At 39.1% G+C, this 17692-nt stretch overlaps 1 protein-coding gene across 3 annotated transcripts in view; it reads right to left on the minus strand.

The window, feature by feature from the left end:
* The window catches only part of LOC310895432 (uncharacterized protein), a 32081-nt gene that overhangs the window by 9733 nt on the left and 4656 nt on the right, over positions 1-17692 (minus strand). Inside the window, exon 1 of one of the 3 annotated variants that reach the window (XM_083826818.1) lies at positions 6143-6367. The exons of 1 other annotated variant lie outside the window; for it this stretch is intronic. The gene's annotated coding sequence lies outside the window, so the exon portion shown is untranslated. Of the gene's footprint in view, positions 1-6142; positions 6368-11988; positions 12116-17692 lie in introns of those variants that run through there. One more of the 3 variants, XM_083826815.1, reaches the window with a different exon arrangement.

Below are 17692 nucleotides of genomic sequence, written 5' to 3' on the forward strand. Positions count from 1 at the left end.
CAAACTGATGGCTAGCAAAGAAGAAAACTAAGCTGTAAGAATAATAAACAGAGCACTGAGAGAGATGGAAGAAAAACATGGGAGGAAAAATTGAGGAAGTGGGGCTAAGCTGCAAACAGGCAGACAAGTAATTGCTTGGTGTTTCACCACAATTTGAAATGAACTTACAGACCTTTTCAGAAGCCAATGCATTTAAAAAAAATAAATAACAGCAACATGGTTTTAAAAATGTGTGCGTTTTCTGCCTTGGCTGTTAAGCTAGGATAATAAGAAGAGAGAATATTACAAAAATTATACCTAAGGTAAATTTTTTGTTAAAAACTCTTTCAGACCAAGTGGCAGGGGGAAAAATAAAAAAAATAAAAAAAACATGCTGTTTCAGCCTAACCACTTCTGTGAATCTTAAGATCACTCAAGAGGACCTTAACTCTACAGAACAGTATCAAGAAGTGAAAACACTACATCTACAGACACCTTCTTAAAAATTCTGTTTTCTTACTTAGTATACCTTCCTACTAAGTCTACATGTCAACCCCCTAAGCAATCCAGTTTTACTCAGGAGTGCCTGCACATATGTACCTAACGTTTGTGTTGTTCGATACAAACAATCAAAAACTTTGCTCAAGCTCACTTAAGGTCAGGTTTGCTTACTTCTTAATACACCTGAAGTTGCTAGCATGGCTGAGATGGGTGAGACCAAGTATGCAGCTGTCACCAAAACCCACAAACAGCACTACATAGTGTCGTTGACCTACACTTCAGTGATAACAAAGTTAACAGATGACTGATGGGGAGAGAAGGCATATGGACCACAGGGTCCATAGTACTTGACTACGTCTTTATTTTGTGTTGTGCAGCAGCCTGGATTTTTGCACCCTGCTTCTAGGGGTTAGCCTAAGCATGGAAAATTCTTTCATACTGGCAATTTCACTTTTATACCCAGAGGCCCTTTGCTCAGCTTCTATCAGAGTTCAATCCATTGTCTGCAGAATTATTATCAGCTAAATCCCTATCCCCTAGAAGTAAAAGTTTTAAGAGTTTAGAAAGCAACAGAGAAAATATAGCCATATGCAGTTAATGAAAGACGAGTCTCCATGTTTGGTTATTTATTTTATAAATGTGTATCTACATACCCTTTTTTTAAACATAAGGACAGATACAGAGTCCAATTTTGACTTGCTTGAATAGAAGACAGGCTAAAAAAGAAGAATCTGAGACACTACCCCGCTGAAGTCTCAGGCTGAACAGAAGAAATCATGTATGACTACCAGAAACAACAACCATAGTTAGGTAGTGGATGTCAGAATTAGGTAATGTTTCCGCATACCATTGAGGTTTCCTGAAGCTCTGCCTGCTTGAACCCCCATTGAATGTCCCCAAACCCCTGCCCTGATCCCCAGGCAAAGGCCCTGCTAGAACCTCACTGACACATGTAGTCCCAAATCCTTGTCATACACAGAAGGTATTAGCAACCTGCCATTAACTCCAGTGACACCAGAACACAATTTTATCCTCAGTTATGCTCACAGAACTTTCTTTAGAGCTATCTGAACAGTATTAAAAAGCACAGAGCAAGAACATTGCCAACTATCCATGCATTATTTACCACCTTGAAAGCTTTCTCCCTATCATATCTAAAACTTCAGCTAAGGTACTACCAGCCACACTACATTATTTACTCCAAAAGAGATCCCAGCAGTTAGTGGAGGTGTTGTTCTAATTAAGATTTTAAGAGCAGAAAGCAAAAACAATGTTTGACCTCATGCTTGGAAAATTACTCACACTTCCTTGCTTTCCTACGCGAGATTGTCTTGATAACAATAATTGCCAGTAGGGATGTGAGACAGTGAATGAAGGAAATAAATAAATAAATGCCTCCATATGTGAACTCCACTTCCTTAGGCACAAATAATGAGTCAAATGAGCAAAATATCTGCAGCTCTCTCATGTTTTGTTGCTGTACATACACCAATGTGCAAGAAGCTTTCCAGAGACTTCTGTCATCAATAAGGTAAGTGATAATTCAAAATGCCAGACTACTGATTTAAGGAAGTTGCATTAATCTCAAGGGAAAGTTGTTTTGTCATTTTAAAAGCGTGGCACACCTCTACAGCTTCTTTTGGTACAGGTTGTAGGAATGAGTACATGACATGTGCCAGAAGGAAGTGGAATTGGCCAAACAGAGCAAGTTAAGGCAATCCAAAGCTTTGAGATGGGAAAAATAGATCCATTCAGAAAGACACATAGTACATGTATGAACAACACCCATGCAAACCATCTGAGGACTTACTTTCTTGCTTGGAAGAACAAATTGCCCTTTCTGAACCCTGCTCATTTTGCAGACAAAGCCACCAAGCTCATTCAACAAAAATACACAAGTTATAAGAGACAGCACCTAATCTAGATAATTTATCTCATCCTAAAGTCAGTTTTTAACAAACAGGAGAAACTGGCATATGGAATAGGCCTCTCTTAACCTCAATTTGAAATGACTCAACTTTCAGATGACTGTCCACAGTAGTACACCTTAACCACAAGGCGCATTTGACTGGCAGACTGAAAGACCAGCCTTAGCACTGTTAAAGCAGGAACTCTTGCCCGTATATTTTAAGTCTTTGGATAAAGATGTAATGGATCAGATTTAGTTATTAGTCTCTTTAGTCATGCAGCTCACAAGAACAAAAGCTTACCATACAGACATGGCCAAAAGTGAATTTGGCTGGGTATCCCATCTCAGGAACTTGGTGAGTAACAGCAGATGCTCTATACAGTAAAAGAGCAGATCACAGACAGTGTGATCCTTGCACTGGTATAGCCAAACACCTTCTGGCAAGCACTGCTTACAATGTTTCCTAAGCTTGATGGTACATCTAGATAACTGTTTAATACTCATGGACAGAATGATTTGCCAGTTGTGCCTTTTGGCTTCCATAACATCCCATGGCAATGAATTCTGCAATTGCATTCTACGTTACATGAATAGCATCATTACCAATAGCACAGACCACACCTTTCCAGGGATTCAGTAACATGCTGACACCGTCTAACTTTTGTCTCATTTAATCTCATGAATTATGAGCACTACAAAGATTTCCATGTCTTTTTTTTTTTTTCCTGAATATGAAAAAGTTTTTTTAAAGCAACAGCTATCAATGGACAAGCAATCTCGTATACTTCTGTGAAGAAATGTGTCTTTTTCACACAGCTCAGGCTACCATATACCCCAGGCTGGCTGATGCTATTCAGCAAAAATGGCAAAAAAAAATAGCATAAATAATTATTTGCAGCAATAGAAAGAGATGTGAGTCTGGGAAAGGACAGTGAATCCCCTCACTCTTGGAACATCCTGAGTAGGAAGTAGTGGAGAGTTCAAGGAGAAGAAGAGACAGGGGAGACCAGCAGAAGTTTTAGAGTGAGGGTGAATGAGAAAGAGACAGAGAAGGCAAAAAGAGGTCTTTAAATTTCCACCAGCAATAAGCTGGAGAAAGGGGAGTGGGAGGGACAGTGGAGAGACAAGTTAAAGGGATTGTGCTTCTGTCTTTGCCAATACAGAGGGAGTAGGAAACCACCTGAACAGCTTCTCTCCCAAGTCTGTTGCCCTAGGCGACTGTTTACTTTTCCTTTGCCCAAGATAGCGTGAGATGTTATAAAATGAGTTTCTACAATGCTCTGAGTCACCAGAATATGGATGAGATACGTGGATTCAAGCCACCTTTCAAGATTGTTAATCTCTTCTGAATATCCATTATGCCAATGATACATAACAAAATCACTGCTGTAATATGATGCATATGTCAACTTTAAGGATACAGTCCCTGCTCAGATGGCATCAGCACAGAGACACGTCAGCATGGTGGATTACCAGAGCAAATGCTTTAGCATGCAATGTGATACAATGCATTCTAACAATTGTTCCCTTATGTTTGTTTGTGTCAGGTTTGACGTGCCTATCTGCCAGGACAATGCTCAGGATCCTTTGCATTGCTTTGCAGAGGCTGATTATGTGATCAAATGCTTAAAGCACATAAAATCACTTCCAAGATTCAATGAGATAGATATGCCAGAAAAGTCAGTAGGTGCTTGAAATAATTGATGCTAACAGCTAGACCTGGATTTTTCAAAGGAATAAGTGGTTTTGTTTGTTTTTCCTAATGCACTATCATATAAACTGCCTAGAAGTTCATCCTTGGCATAATGTTCACATCAAATGAAATTCACCCTTTAAGAAAAAACATACAGAGGGTCCTCCCTGAAGTGGAAAAAACAGTCTCTGAGTAGAGCAGATACCCTGTGAGCCTTCTTACCCTGTGCACATGCCCAGAACGACACAGCTCTGACTCCAACTGAATGATAGAGCAAATGCTTGCAGGACTCAGAGGCTCAGCACTGAGCTGTACCTTTCAGCAGCCCTTCTCCCCCAGTCTGTGAAACGCAAATTCTTTTCCAGTGCAGGCAAAGACCCGCATAGAAAAATTGTACATGCGAATGGCCATACATGGAAGAAGACAGGTTACCTACTCTTAAGTTAATCACATTTATATTGCATTTTCAGTATACACTGAACCATCACACAGTCCCCAAAGTAAAGTGTGATTCCCATCCAGAAGATATGGGCAGAAGGCAAAACAACTGTGGCACTTGCCCCAAAGTCATGATCTTATATAAAGGCTTCATCCTGTGCTCCCAAGTTTTGGGTCTAGTCTAGTACTAATGGCTGACTACACATCTTTGAAAGATCTTCAGGCTCTCAGAGGTATTTAGGTACTGAAATCAATGAGAAGTGATACCTATACACTTCCAGAAATCTGTCTTTAATTTCAGCATCCCATAAATCTCTTTAATGGAGACATCCTTCATCCTTCCTGCTTCACAAGCCAGTTGTGAAGCTTAATTACATGATGATTGTGAAGTCCAGTAAATACAAGGTATATTAAGAGTAGTTAATGAGATTTCTGTCACAAGCAGACTCTCTCGTGTGAAATATTACTCACATGTTGCAGAAAAAAAAAATCAAAAAGAAAAAAATACAGACATTCAATATAAAACAAATCCAGCCTGATTACTTATCAAGCTTACTTAACAGGTTATACAACTCAGTGACATTTACAAACACAGCATGGACAATAGCATAGACTTTTCTGGCCAGCACAGAAGTCTGTCAGCTCATATATGTGTCAGTTGTTATCTCGCAGTGCCTGGCCAAGACTGGGACCCCAGACCCACAAGGGCTCTGTGGAATCTAGGGGCTTAAATACCTCCAAAGACCTGACACAAAGTCCTGTCCCCCCAAATTTAATGTAAGTATATTGGAAAAAGATTGACTCAAATTTAATTATGCATACTCGGTAACGCAGTCATACCTTTGCACTGAGTCCCATGTATAAATAGCACACACATGGCATCATGGCCATTTGTAACATATCCAGCCAGTTCAGATTCCTCACACTGCTTGAACCTTTTGTCCATAGCCTTTGCATGACTAAACCACCTTGTATTGATAGAAGAAAAGAAAGAAATATTTCCCCAAAAGCTGCTAACATACTGACCTATGAATTCATTTCATAGCACAATGGAACATGACTAGATGACTACGTGCACATCTAAGACTGTAGACAAAGTGTTGCTCGCTTATTCAGGCAATACCAAAGCATACAGACCAGCCAGGATAGAAAGACTCAGAAGAGGAAGACAATTCCTTAAGACAGAGCTCTTAATCACACTTTCTTCTGAGACAGAACAAGCATACACCCTACCTACACTGCTGCTGAGAAAATACATTTCCTGTTAACAGTTATGGTACAGAATTCATGGAGACTTTTACAGAGATTTTCAGGAGTAATTTTCAGCACACAATGCCTCTTGAAGCAAGTTCTATTAATATTCACTAAAGGAAAACTTGTTTGTTGACCTAAAGTGCAACTGTTTCCTGCTCTCTTATTGTGAAATTATTTAGGTCCTGTGGGAAAACTGTACTGAGCTTTTGACGCAAATATTAAATTTCTATTTAGATGTACAATGTTTTAATGCAAATTTTCACCATAAAACCAAATGCTCCATTCAGTTAAATTAATAGAATTACAAAAAGATGTAATGATAGCAATTAAGTCTTGAAAATGCAAATTTTATAGTCAAGGACAATTACCTCATTTATAGTATACTGGAAAGATGCCAGATGAAGGTAATTCAGATCCCTCTAGCTTACAGTTATATCATGAAGGATATCTTAATTTCATTAGTACAACAAAGATGGGTGAGCAGTTAATACAAAAAAAAAAAAAGAGAGAAAATTTGACCTTTCTCATTTCATTGCAGTTAGAATACATAGATCTCACTGAATTATTAGTAATATTTCTATCTACTCCCATCTCTGAAAGAAAAAAAAAAAAAAGCCTTTTTTATTAGCAGCAATGGAACATTAGTATGTAAAAGGTCAGCTTCATTCAGATGCTTAGAGCCACCTGTACCGACATCACAACAGCTGTGGACCATTCCTTATTTCAATGTTAAGGGCGCATATAGCGTTAGATCTTGGCTTACAAGGTCTCAAGCCATGGTGTAGGGACACAACATTTTGACTCTGATATGATTCAAAACATGCCTGAAAATTTTTTTTTGCTATTACTAGTACACCCCTACCTCCCCCAAACAAGAAAGTCAAATATCATTAGTTTTTTCCATTAGCAATGAAAGAATGATAAAGTAGATGCAGAATACAGAACATTATACCGTAGACTGTCTAGTGTGCTTTGAGGGAAACACAAAGCAACTGTTTCATACAGATTCTTTAGCATGTTATCAAGTTCAAATATGAGTTTGAAAGACTCTAGAGGTGCTTATTCCTTTCCTCCCTCTTTGCTGTAGTAGCTACTCTTAAACCAAACAGGTATCCAGGGAAAATCATATTAAACAAGGTACAGCATAAAGCTTACATAACAAGTCTTTACCTTTCCCAGTTTTTCTTCCTGGCCTGCTGTAGTCACCACAGAGAAACAGAAGACCCAAAGGAATGGGCTCACTGAAGATCTCTATCTCCCTGAAATATTCTACTTACAGCAAATTCCCTTCCCAAAACCTGCCACATAGGCTCTGGAGAGAGCTGAAACCTCCAAAGACAAAGCAATGAACTTCACCTTTTTTCCTTTCCCTGAACACAACTAACAAAGACAACATGAAACATTTTGCCAAGAGAAGAAATAGCTGCTTACTCTCAAAATTTGGTAATTTTGCTGTTGATCATACACCCTGGAACCACCCACAAGCCTCCTGCTGGTAAATCTTGGCACCCTGTGTGGGCAGGTGGTGAGGGACCAGATTTATAGCTTTGAACACCACATACTGTGACAAGAATGCGACATTACAGGCCCCCTGGACACCCCTCAGAATGGGTCTCTTGCACCCAGCTTACTGCAGAGTAACAAACAACCTGTACATATAAGGGACACAGGAGTTTTCTTCATCCCAGTGTTACCATGACAGGGTAGACTAATAATTTTCAATGGCATAATGCATATGTGCAAGCCTTACTGGGAGGAGAGTCTGAAAAAGTGAAGCTGTTTTATTAATCTGACCTACAAATTCCCTAAATCAGTTCTTTGGTGATTTAAAGGCACCATTTACCATAAAATATAAAATATGTGAAAATAGAAAGACAACTATGACCTGAATTGAGTTCAGTATTGATTTTAATAACAGGGCTGCTGGCTATTTTGTTTTGAGGAGAACAAGCCTATTCTGAAGGACAAAGGTACTCTGAGCAGGGATTGTGCTCTACTGTATTCCTGAATTAAAATAAAGCTGACTGCACATGGTCACATGCTGCTTTTGCATTCTTGGTCATTGTCTTGTGAAAATAGGAACAGGTCTGGTGCTTTTTTCCCCCGCTCTAAGTAGAGAGTCAACATGTGCTCACGCATACCTGTAATGCCATCTTTATTTTGCACTACTCCCACAAATGAAATTCCAACCATGCTAAGGAGAGGTGAAGAGATACTTTGAGACCTTAACATGTCAAAGTTTCACTCCACATTTTTTCATGTCAAGGACGCTATCAGTTACCTCTCCTGCTTGAAACGAATGGATGACACCCTGGTTCAAGGAAAGTCATTGGCTCCCCATGGGGTTAAGATTTCCTTCAGTTAATTCCATCTCCTACCAAACAAGAGCAAAGTTAGACCTTGTGCCACTATTGACTTCATCCCATGCTTTTGATGATTATATTCCCTGTACACCTGACAAGTTAATCTGAGCTTGTTATTTATGTAGATGTATGGACTGATGTAGCATTCCCATTTCTCAGAAAATCTTTGTGTATGTTGTTTGGAGATTTGGCCTAAGTGCTTACGTGGGTGTAGATGTATGTTTTTGCCATATTATACAATACAGCTTAAATTTTCATGTCATTTTATTGAAAAGCATGGATTTACAAGCTAATAGTTTGTGAATCTGCTGAATCTCTGCTGTTGCAGGGACCAATGTTTTGTCCAGGCTATTCCCAGTATGTCTCAGCTTTAAAAATAACAGGCTATGATCATAATAGGATATTGATTAGTCTGGATCCTGTACAGAGCAGAACTGATTCTTTGGTGGACCACTAAAGTTCATATTGCTTGATTGCTCCATAGCACCTAAAATATAAGAAATATTGAACCAAAACTGCTTTCAGTTATCATCATCTTATCTGAGATCTGGGGATGTAACAGAGAGCAGGATTTGGCCCATTCTGTTAAATATTGGCTGATTCTCAGCATTTCATTTTGTCATTGGCAAAGCTGAATATCAGCTCTGCCTAGTCTAACCGATGTCCTGGGCTGAATTTCATTCTGAGGTATGTAGGTGCAAATATGTTTGATCTATAGACTTAGTTTTAGATGGATCTGGCATAATAATTTGCATTTACTGTTGTCTGAAAATTACGTTGGTTTTAGGAGTTACAGTTTACACTTACATCTTCATCCGTGTTTCTACAGGACAATATTTACAACTATTTATGTACCAAAGGTCTCCAAATTCCTCACTTGACCTGACAGTCACAATGATCTCAGGCTGGCAATAAGCTAATGATGCTGTGGTCAGCAAAATGAATTAGCATTTTTGTGCCAACAAAGATCTAGGCCTAAAATTATATAATGATGTTAAAATATATTGTGAAAAATACTATAGATTTAATTCTTCCTTTTATTACACTGACACAACAGACACTGTAACCACAGAAACGGGCCTCTGGAAACGTTATATGTGAAGGAAGAATTTGTCCCGTTCCATTTTCTTTCAAGAAATACAATTTTCTGCTCAGAACTCCAAAAGAGCAATTTCCCTTTGTAATCACACAGCCATTTCCATTTCAAGACAACTGTGGAGAAAAATTCTAGCAACAAGTCAATTATTTCCTTGATTTTATCATAAATGTGAGTTAGATTTAGCCTTATCCTAAATTCCACTAAATCCTAAAATGCAGTAGGGAAAGAAATAGTCATCCATGAATTTAAGTGAGTGCTGTTCCAAGTTGTCATGCCACTTGATAAGCTAAAAAACAACTTCCCTAGTGCATATTCATTCCAAATTAATACAGCAATTCTGCAAAATGGTGGGTTTTTTTCTTTTTTATGTACTTATTGCTTTATTTTTTTTACTGCTATTCCCAGTCTGTAGTGCAATGCTGCTTGTGGAATGCAATCCCCTTTTTTTCTCCTGATCTACCTCTACTCTGAATGCTGTATGTATGGGATCATTTCTTTTCTGTTTTTTAATATTTTTCTTCTCACTTTACGAATGCTTAAAAATGAGATTAATAATTTCTGTTTATTTTGCCTTTTCCCAACTTTATGAATATTGGATTGGATTTCTTTTGAGATGTGGTTTGGCCTGCATTTCAAAGTCCACATTTTCAGTAATTCCCTTTGATTTCTGGACACTTGGCAGTTTGTGGGTCCAATTTAGGCAACTGCTTGATTTTCAAATATACAGAGCATTCACAAAGCCTGTTGACGTGCAGACTATGCTTTCAGTGTCCTTTAGGTCCTTTAGGGTTATTTTCTTCATTAATTCAAAACTGAAGTATTTAGAAAAAGTCTGTGTTTTAAAACTCTTGCCTTCTGTGAATTCCACAATGCTGTGCAGAAAGGCAGTAGGAAGACCATGTTAAAGCCAGGATTCGAGTTTCTCTTATTATACAACTTGTCTACTGGACTCCACAGCTTCTCAGCAACTACAGCCATCTCTACAATTCAACTAGTAGTGGCAATGAATACTCTGTCCAGAAAATGGAAAGCACATAAAATGTTTTGGTTTGATTTTTTTTTTGTTTGCTTTGAAAAGAAGAATGGCTTGCTTAGATACTATACAAATATACTTGCCCTTTTTTTCTTTTTGAAAATGCTGTACTCTAAAAGTAAACTTGCATGACAGAAAAAGTAGGTATCAAATCCAGGAAAGAAAGGAAAAGAATAAAGTAATCTTTACAAATGCAGATTGCAGATCCACAGACACTATCTTGTTTACAACAACACATCAAGTAATTTCCTAAAAGGGAGCTTTTATCTTATTAATTTAAAATGTTCAAAAAAACCTATCTAGCTAGTAACATTACAGTACCCTTGAAGAGCTTTCACATGCTTTCTAATCTAGCTTCTGATTGGAAGTACTACTTAATGCATCAGGATAAATAAAGAAATGTATAGATCGATATGGTTCCCAAAGGTATTATTTATGAAAAAAAAAAGTCAGGAAATATGTTTCATTGAAATTAAAAGTAAAACCATATGAAGTTTAATTACATTGTTACTATAATGACATAAAATTCAGTGAGATGGTGTAGTGTTTAATATTTGACTGTCAAGTCTGCACAGTGAAAGTCTGGGGAATCGTTTAAACATTTAACACTGAATTTTCTTTCAGCGTCATTGCTGTTTCATTACCTGGTTCCCTTTTTTTTTTTCTTTGCCATAACACTCCTCGTTTCTTTGCTGAATCTGATATTGTCAGTAAAGTATAATAAAAATTTGTGGAGGGCCACATCTCTGTCCTTCGGAGACTCAGTGAGACTAGGCATTCCCTGATGAACAAAAGCTGTCTATGCCGGTTCACTTTCTCCATCGAGGAAGGACCCCAGCAATGTTTTAGGGCATGGCAAGAAGGGCACTGTCAGGGCAACACTGACCTATGGGTTTTCTCATCATTGGAGGTGGTTTAATATCAGAAGCTCTATCATCCCTCCACCATTCTGGGAAAGGTTTGGCATAATGCCACCTTTCCCAGATCTGCACTCACATACACAATTGTAAAGATGACTGAAGCCATCAGCTGTGAAGCCAGAGTGGTCTCTGGCTATGTATACCCTTTTGTTGGACATTGTGCTGAGTGCTAGGATCAGAAAACTGAAAAGTTTATAGTTTGTCACAGCTCTGTAAGATTTAGATTTTCAGATAAACAAACAAAGTCAAGTTGCCATCCCTGGGACCAAAACTATTCAATATACATAAATAACAATTAACAGTTTGGGATGAAATTCTTTCTTTAAAATGCAAGCTTCGTTTAGCATTTTCCCAGGATGGATTTCAACAGTTCAAGAGTTGTTTGATTTCATCAGTGTAAAAATCAGGTAGCTGTAAATGTTCTTGAAACATTTACTTCAAGTTTCTGATAAAGCAAAGATCTGATTGTCTTAGCTGCAAGAATTACTCTAGATGTTTCAGCAACTGTAAAATCCTCAATAGCACAATATATGGTGCCTTTATGACATTTTTTGGAGGCCTGTCTGTAAATGACTATATGAGTTGCACCCATATACTGACTTCTGTACTGGAGGTTCTTTTCCACTCTCCTGCTTAGCCACCTTTTGGCAGTAATCACAAGAGCACTTACATATATGAGCGTCAAAGAGCAAAAAGGGGAGATGACAATTACAAAATACCCATTGGTATGTCCTTACTTGTTTACTATAGTGACATCTAAATAGCATTGACAATTGTCAGCAGTGGCTCTACACTGTACCTGCTAAAGGCCATCTGCCAGGTGGGTTTCATCATAACACATGGTGCTGGGGCATCCCTCCTTTCTCCTCATCTCTTCTCAATGTCTCCTCAGGCTCACTTCACATGGAGAAGGCAGCACACCATAGCTTTAGAGGATACAGAGAGATGCTGTTATTAATCACTAGAAGGCTGAATTTTCAGGTAAGGTTACCCAGGTTAAAGGACTCAAGGAGGCTCTGTAAATGAGGTTTCAGAGATGAGAAAACTGAGGCACATGAATTACTGTCTCAGGACAACTTTGTATAGCCTTGGTTGTGGATGGAATATAGCAAAGTATTCTGGTGTTTTTGACTCATGCTTTTTCCATCAGCCTTGGTCACTGACGGATGATGCAAAGATTGAGGATTTAGGCTTCTTTATTTATTCTGTTTATTTGTCTTTTGGCCAGATGGGCTGTGATGAGCGGGTTATAACATCCTGAAGACTATTGTGTCATGGGAAAGAAGCAGCCCTGGAGAAATGAAAGATGAAGAGTGGGTGAAGGACTAATAATAGGATATATTGATTATCTACTCTTTCTCTACAGATGATCTGACTGTGTTGTGCGGAGCTGGAAGTTGAAAAAAAAGGCCAAGTCTCACACTAGCAATGAGTCCTCTAGCTGTTAAAAGTAAAAGTCATGCTGGGTGAGGTCAGTCTTTCGTGGTGACTCAAAGGGACAGTCTTGCTATTGTCAGCAGAAGCTTAGCTATGGTCACAGCTGCACAAGTGTGAGCACCACTACTCCAGTGAACCACCTAGAGACTTGACAGGTTGCTGCATGTTGGGAAAAGCACACAAGAAATCTGGGAGCATGGATGCAGGTTGTAGCATCAGCATGAACACCATGACCCCTTCCAGCCCAAGGTTAAAAGCAAAGGGGAAGCCACATTCTGAACTTGGCAGGGCCAGGCATGTAGTGGAAAAGCCTGGGCAGCAGTGGGTCTTCTTTTCCTAGTTCAAAGGCCTAACCCAAGTAATTCTGAGCACCACGAGCATGAGTAGGGACAGCCCAACAAGTCACTGCCGGTGCTCTGCTGCCCGGCACTGCTGCTGCTTACAGATGCTCTGTTGTTTCATGTTTTTATGACAGCACGGTACCCAGTCCTTGGCAGGTGCTCCTGGGAACTATTTTAAAGCAAATAAAAATGTTTCAGCTTTCAAAATATCCATGAGCACTCCAGAGAAAACATACTGAAGTTTTGGTTTCAAGTGACTCTCATGCAAGGTCTGAAAATTCAAAATGCTGAGAGAAATTTAGGTTCTGGGCTCCTGAAAGCAAGCAATCTTAGAGTGGTCCCAGCAATTAAACCACTGGCAGCCGATTTCCCATAGAAACAGAAATGCCAAATACCATGCCAGAGGTTCATTTACTGAGCCGATGCACAGTGGGCAAAAGCTCCATGTTCCTGCAATGGTCCTTAGGTCAAAAAAGTTTCCTCAAAAAAAAAAAAAAAAAAAAAAACATTATTCAGAGTTACGTCATGGAAAATGCGCCTGGTATTTTCTGGGTCTACTCTAGTGAGGAAACAAATCTACAAGAAAATAAGCATAAATCAATGGATAAGACACTGCTGAATGTTGGCTCCCATGGATGAGACACAAACCCTTGATATTGAATGAACTTTAAAGTTCTGTAATGCATTTGCTTTATTGTGTTTTGTTTTCCTAACAAAATGGAGCTGTTTGTCCTGAGAGGGAGCTACAGCAAGCTGACAGACCAACAGCCCTTCTTTGCACACTGGTCTACAGTAAATACTACAGTCAAAATGCTTGCCAAATCTCAGTTGCCAGAGGAAATTGTTGAATTTGCCAGTTTCCCTGTACTCTAAGGTAAAAATACTGTGATCGTTCAAATTACAGGGCAGTAACACCATTTAGCCATATACAACACTGATTTTGAAAAATCATGAATTGTGCTGGATTTATAACATGTAGGATTTAAAGGCAGGCAAGATTGCCAGTGTGCTTGCTATACACTGTCTGGATACCTGGTTCACCTGTGTCACTATTTAGTTAATACCTGAAGATAATTTATCAGGTAAGACTGAGGGCTCAGACAGGAAGTTGATGAGACATTACGGTATGAGGACGCCATTAGTTACCATGTCACATCCTCAGGAAGTGGTTTGGTGGGAATGGCCGCCTTTGCCCCATGGTGGGGGAGCTTTCAATCTGCAGCAGGATGGGCAGAGGAGTCCCACCCTTCAATCAGTACAGATCAAACAGAGCTATTTACCTTTTCAAGTGTTAACATACGTTGGTGGCATAGGCTGGCAATGTTTTTTTCTGCTTAGTTTTGTAGTACACATGTGGGTAATGCCAGATCGAATTCTGGAGCTAAAATCAAACATCTCGCTGATTTGTGCAATGGCATGTCAGCTGCTGGTGTCATATGAGGCAGTAAAAGAAGCTGTGTCTATCAGCGGGGAATTGCAAAATATGTCAGATTCTGGTAGTGCCAAACCAGAGTGCTCCCCTTTACATCTCATTTTGGTCTTTCCTTCTTTAATGGCCAGCAAATTACAGTCAATTAAAGGTGACTGATAGGAACTGCAGGGAATACATTCATAAACAAATATAAAAAATAGCTATATACCTTGTGATCAGGGTATACAAATTACATCATAAGCAGAAAGTAGTTATGGTTGATTGGAGCAATTAAATGTTTTCTTTAAGAAAAGAAAAAACCCTCCAGTGAGAATATTTTAGAAAATGACTTTTTAATCATCTGTAGAACTGCTAAAATGACTGTCTCCTAATAGTTTTAAAGTGTTCCTTAGTTAGAATTAGCCGTAATCCCTTTACAGAACATCCAAATACTACCCCAGGATCATGCTTACATGAAACTTTATTTTTAATCACAAGATCACATCATGCTTTTACATAGCCCAGAGAAGACCAAAGCACCTTTGAGCACCTTTCCCTGGTGTGCAAACAGTCACAAATTTGGGAGCCATTGCACAGGAGAGAACAAGTTCTACAACCAGTCAGGAGGCCATGGCACACAGCAAGATTCACCACTCAAGTAAGAAGCATGAACGCTGATTGAAAAATCAGGTGTTTCCAGTGCTATCAGCTGCATACTAACCAGCATCCTGCCACATTAATCAACTAGCTAATGCCTTCAGTCTTAGCTGGTTCCTCATCTACCATCATCCCTGTGGACACCAATAGTTCTGCATGGGTAAGGACATGTTTTGGGAGGGGGAGAACCATGGCCGCACTGCTGTGGAAGAGCAGTCTCTGCCCAGCAGTGTGGTGAGCTGCACACATGCCACATGGGCAGATGGCAAGGGATAGCTTGGCAGTGCCCATGTGAGCCAACAGAGTTGCTCCTGGGCACAGTACACCCCAGTGCTCCACTTCTGCCTGCCCTCAGATGGGAATGCTGTCTGCCTGCACAGCCTGGGCATGGGCAGAGGCAGAGAGGGACCAGCCCTGCCAGTGGTGCCTACCTGCTCCCAGCACATAGCGAGAAAGAACACCAGATGGAAGCACACAAATAGGAAACTGACTCTTAGAAATGATAGCCTTAAAAATTATTTTCTCTGAACAGAGAGAACACAGGCTTGATATATATGCTCTACCAGTTGTCTAGTTCAACAGTGAGAATGCAGCTTAAGATGTTTTGCAGGTTCAAGCCTTGTCTCAGGGAGACTCAGGATGCTGGAGAAAATAAAGGAAAGGATAAAAATGCTGAAACAAGTCTGCTTTCATCAAAGAAGCCTAGTTTGTTTTTTTGTTGTTGTTGTGTTTTTTTTAAGTCAATGGAAAATTCACAATATTCTTCCTTAATTTTTTCCTCTAACTTTAACTGTACATCCCCTTTGTGTTTCCAAAGAAAGATAATTATTTTTTACTCACCTGCTTAAACTGCTTAAAGAACTACAGATGACTGAAGATATAAAACTGGAAAGGAAATCTGTGTATATGCATGTTACATATAATTGTTATTATTGTTACAGCCTGCCAGGAAAAGATTATTCCTAGCAAAGTTTTGGATTTATTCTCTCTCTTTTTTTTTAATATGTATAACTTTGGAAGCTGTTTAGTAACTAGTGATCAGGTGAAACTCAACTACCTTTGAAATTGACAAGAACTGAATTATGTGCTGGAGAGGAGGAAACTTTAGCAGAAAATGTTTATATTAGTGATTATTTGTTATCTTAGATAATCATCATTTGTTTATATCTTCCAAGAAACTCATTCTGTTGCTCTCAAAAATATATAATGATTTGAAGATAATTTTAGAAGCCAAACCCATCAAAAATTTAAACCTATGATCTAAATTCTTGCAAATAGTGTCACAGATCAGTAAAAGCGGGCTGAAGAGGATACTCTTTTTAATCATCTGACCATAGTACATTTATTCTGTTTTCTTCTTCTCTAGATGTACGACTTAAAATTACTTCTCTTTTACTGTGCATGATATAAAATCAGTCAATAATGTCAATAAAATTTATGCTAAACATAGCTTAAATCTGTCTCTGCTTCCTCCACTACAAAGGATAACAGCAACTGAGGCAATTTCCCCCACGATCCAAATCCCAATTACTGTCCAGTTCCAGGATACCTAGAACAGTTCCGCGCAGTTACCATGTTGTTCTACACAGATACCATAAGATGGACATACTATTAAAATGGACGCATATTTATATGGTCATACAGTTTGGTTCAATTGTGACCTCATCCTTGAATTGTGTACATCATACCAAAATCATACCTCATCCCTGCAATGTAAGTTACTCTGTGATGCCATCATTCTGTGATAGCTCTACTGTGCCCACCAGTGCTACACTGGACAAACTAACAGCTGAGATTGTCCATACCACTCTACAGTTTCATGAACTGCCTCACTGCTATACTTCACTGCAGAAATGTCTACAGCAGAGAGAAAAGTGGATGTTAGGCAGGGGCTAGGCTTGCAGTTTGAGCCCTCAGACATTGTTCTTCAAACCTTTTAGGACTTGTTGACACAAGTGACATTTTGATGTGGGGCACATTAGCCCACCAGTCTGAGCACAAGGCCTTGCTGGACCACGTGGATGTAGTCACTAACACTGTGGGAAAGATTTGTATCCACAAGACTGCAGTACCACCCTCAGAAGGAACGCATTGGGCTAATACTGAGGAATAAGAATCTGGAAGAGTGCCCAGGATCATAAGAAAGAAAAACAAAAAACAAAAAACAAACAAACAAACAAACAAACAAACAAACAAAAACCTTCCACTACAGCTTGTCAATGAATATGGAAAAAAGATGAGTGATGATTAAGAGTTTAAAATAATCTCCTTTCCACCCTTTCACCTGCCTCCAGTCAAATCCTAAAGCCAGCCATGGCCCTGGCTTCCATTATAATAGAATTATTGTTTGTAGAATTTTGACCAATCAGCAGCCAATAGTGAAGAAATGACAAATGTGTGCACACGGGAGGGCCTTTGGGAAGAAAAGAGAAAGGAAAAAAGAAAATTTATTATTACCAGTCTACTGATGAATGCAGGCATTAGAATAGCAGATGTAGAGTATATAAGGGTCTTGAGAGTGAAAAGCTAAGTGTTGCCTCAGAGCACCAGGAAATGGAGCCAGGATTGTGAAACCCATCAAGATGCCTGCGCTGTGCATTCTTTAATATACAATGAAATGCTTTAATAACTAAAACTAAAAGCACTAAAAACAGCAA

The sequence above is a fragment of the Anser anser genome, assembly GCF_964211835.1.
Source record: "Anser anser genome assembly, chromosome: 2".
NCBI classification, from domain to species: domain Eukaryota; kingdom Metazoa; phylum Chordata; class Aves; order Anseriformes; family Anatidae; genus Anser; species Anser anser.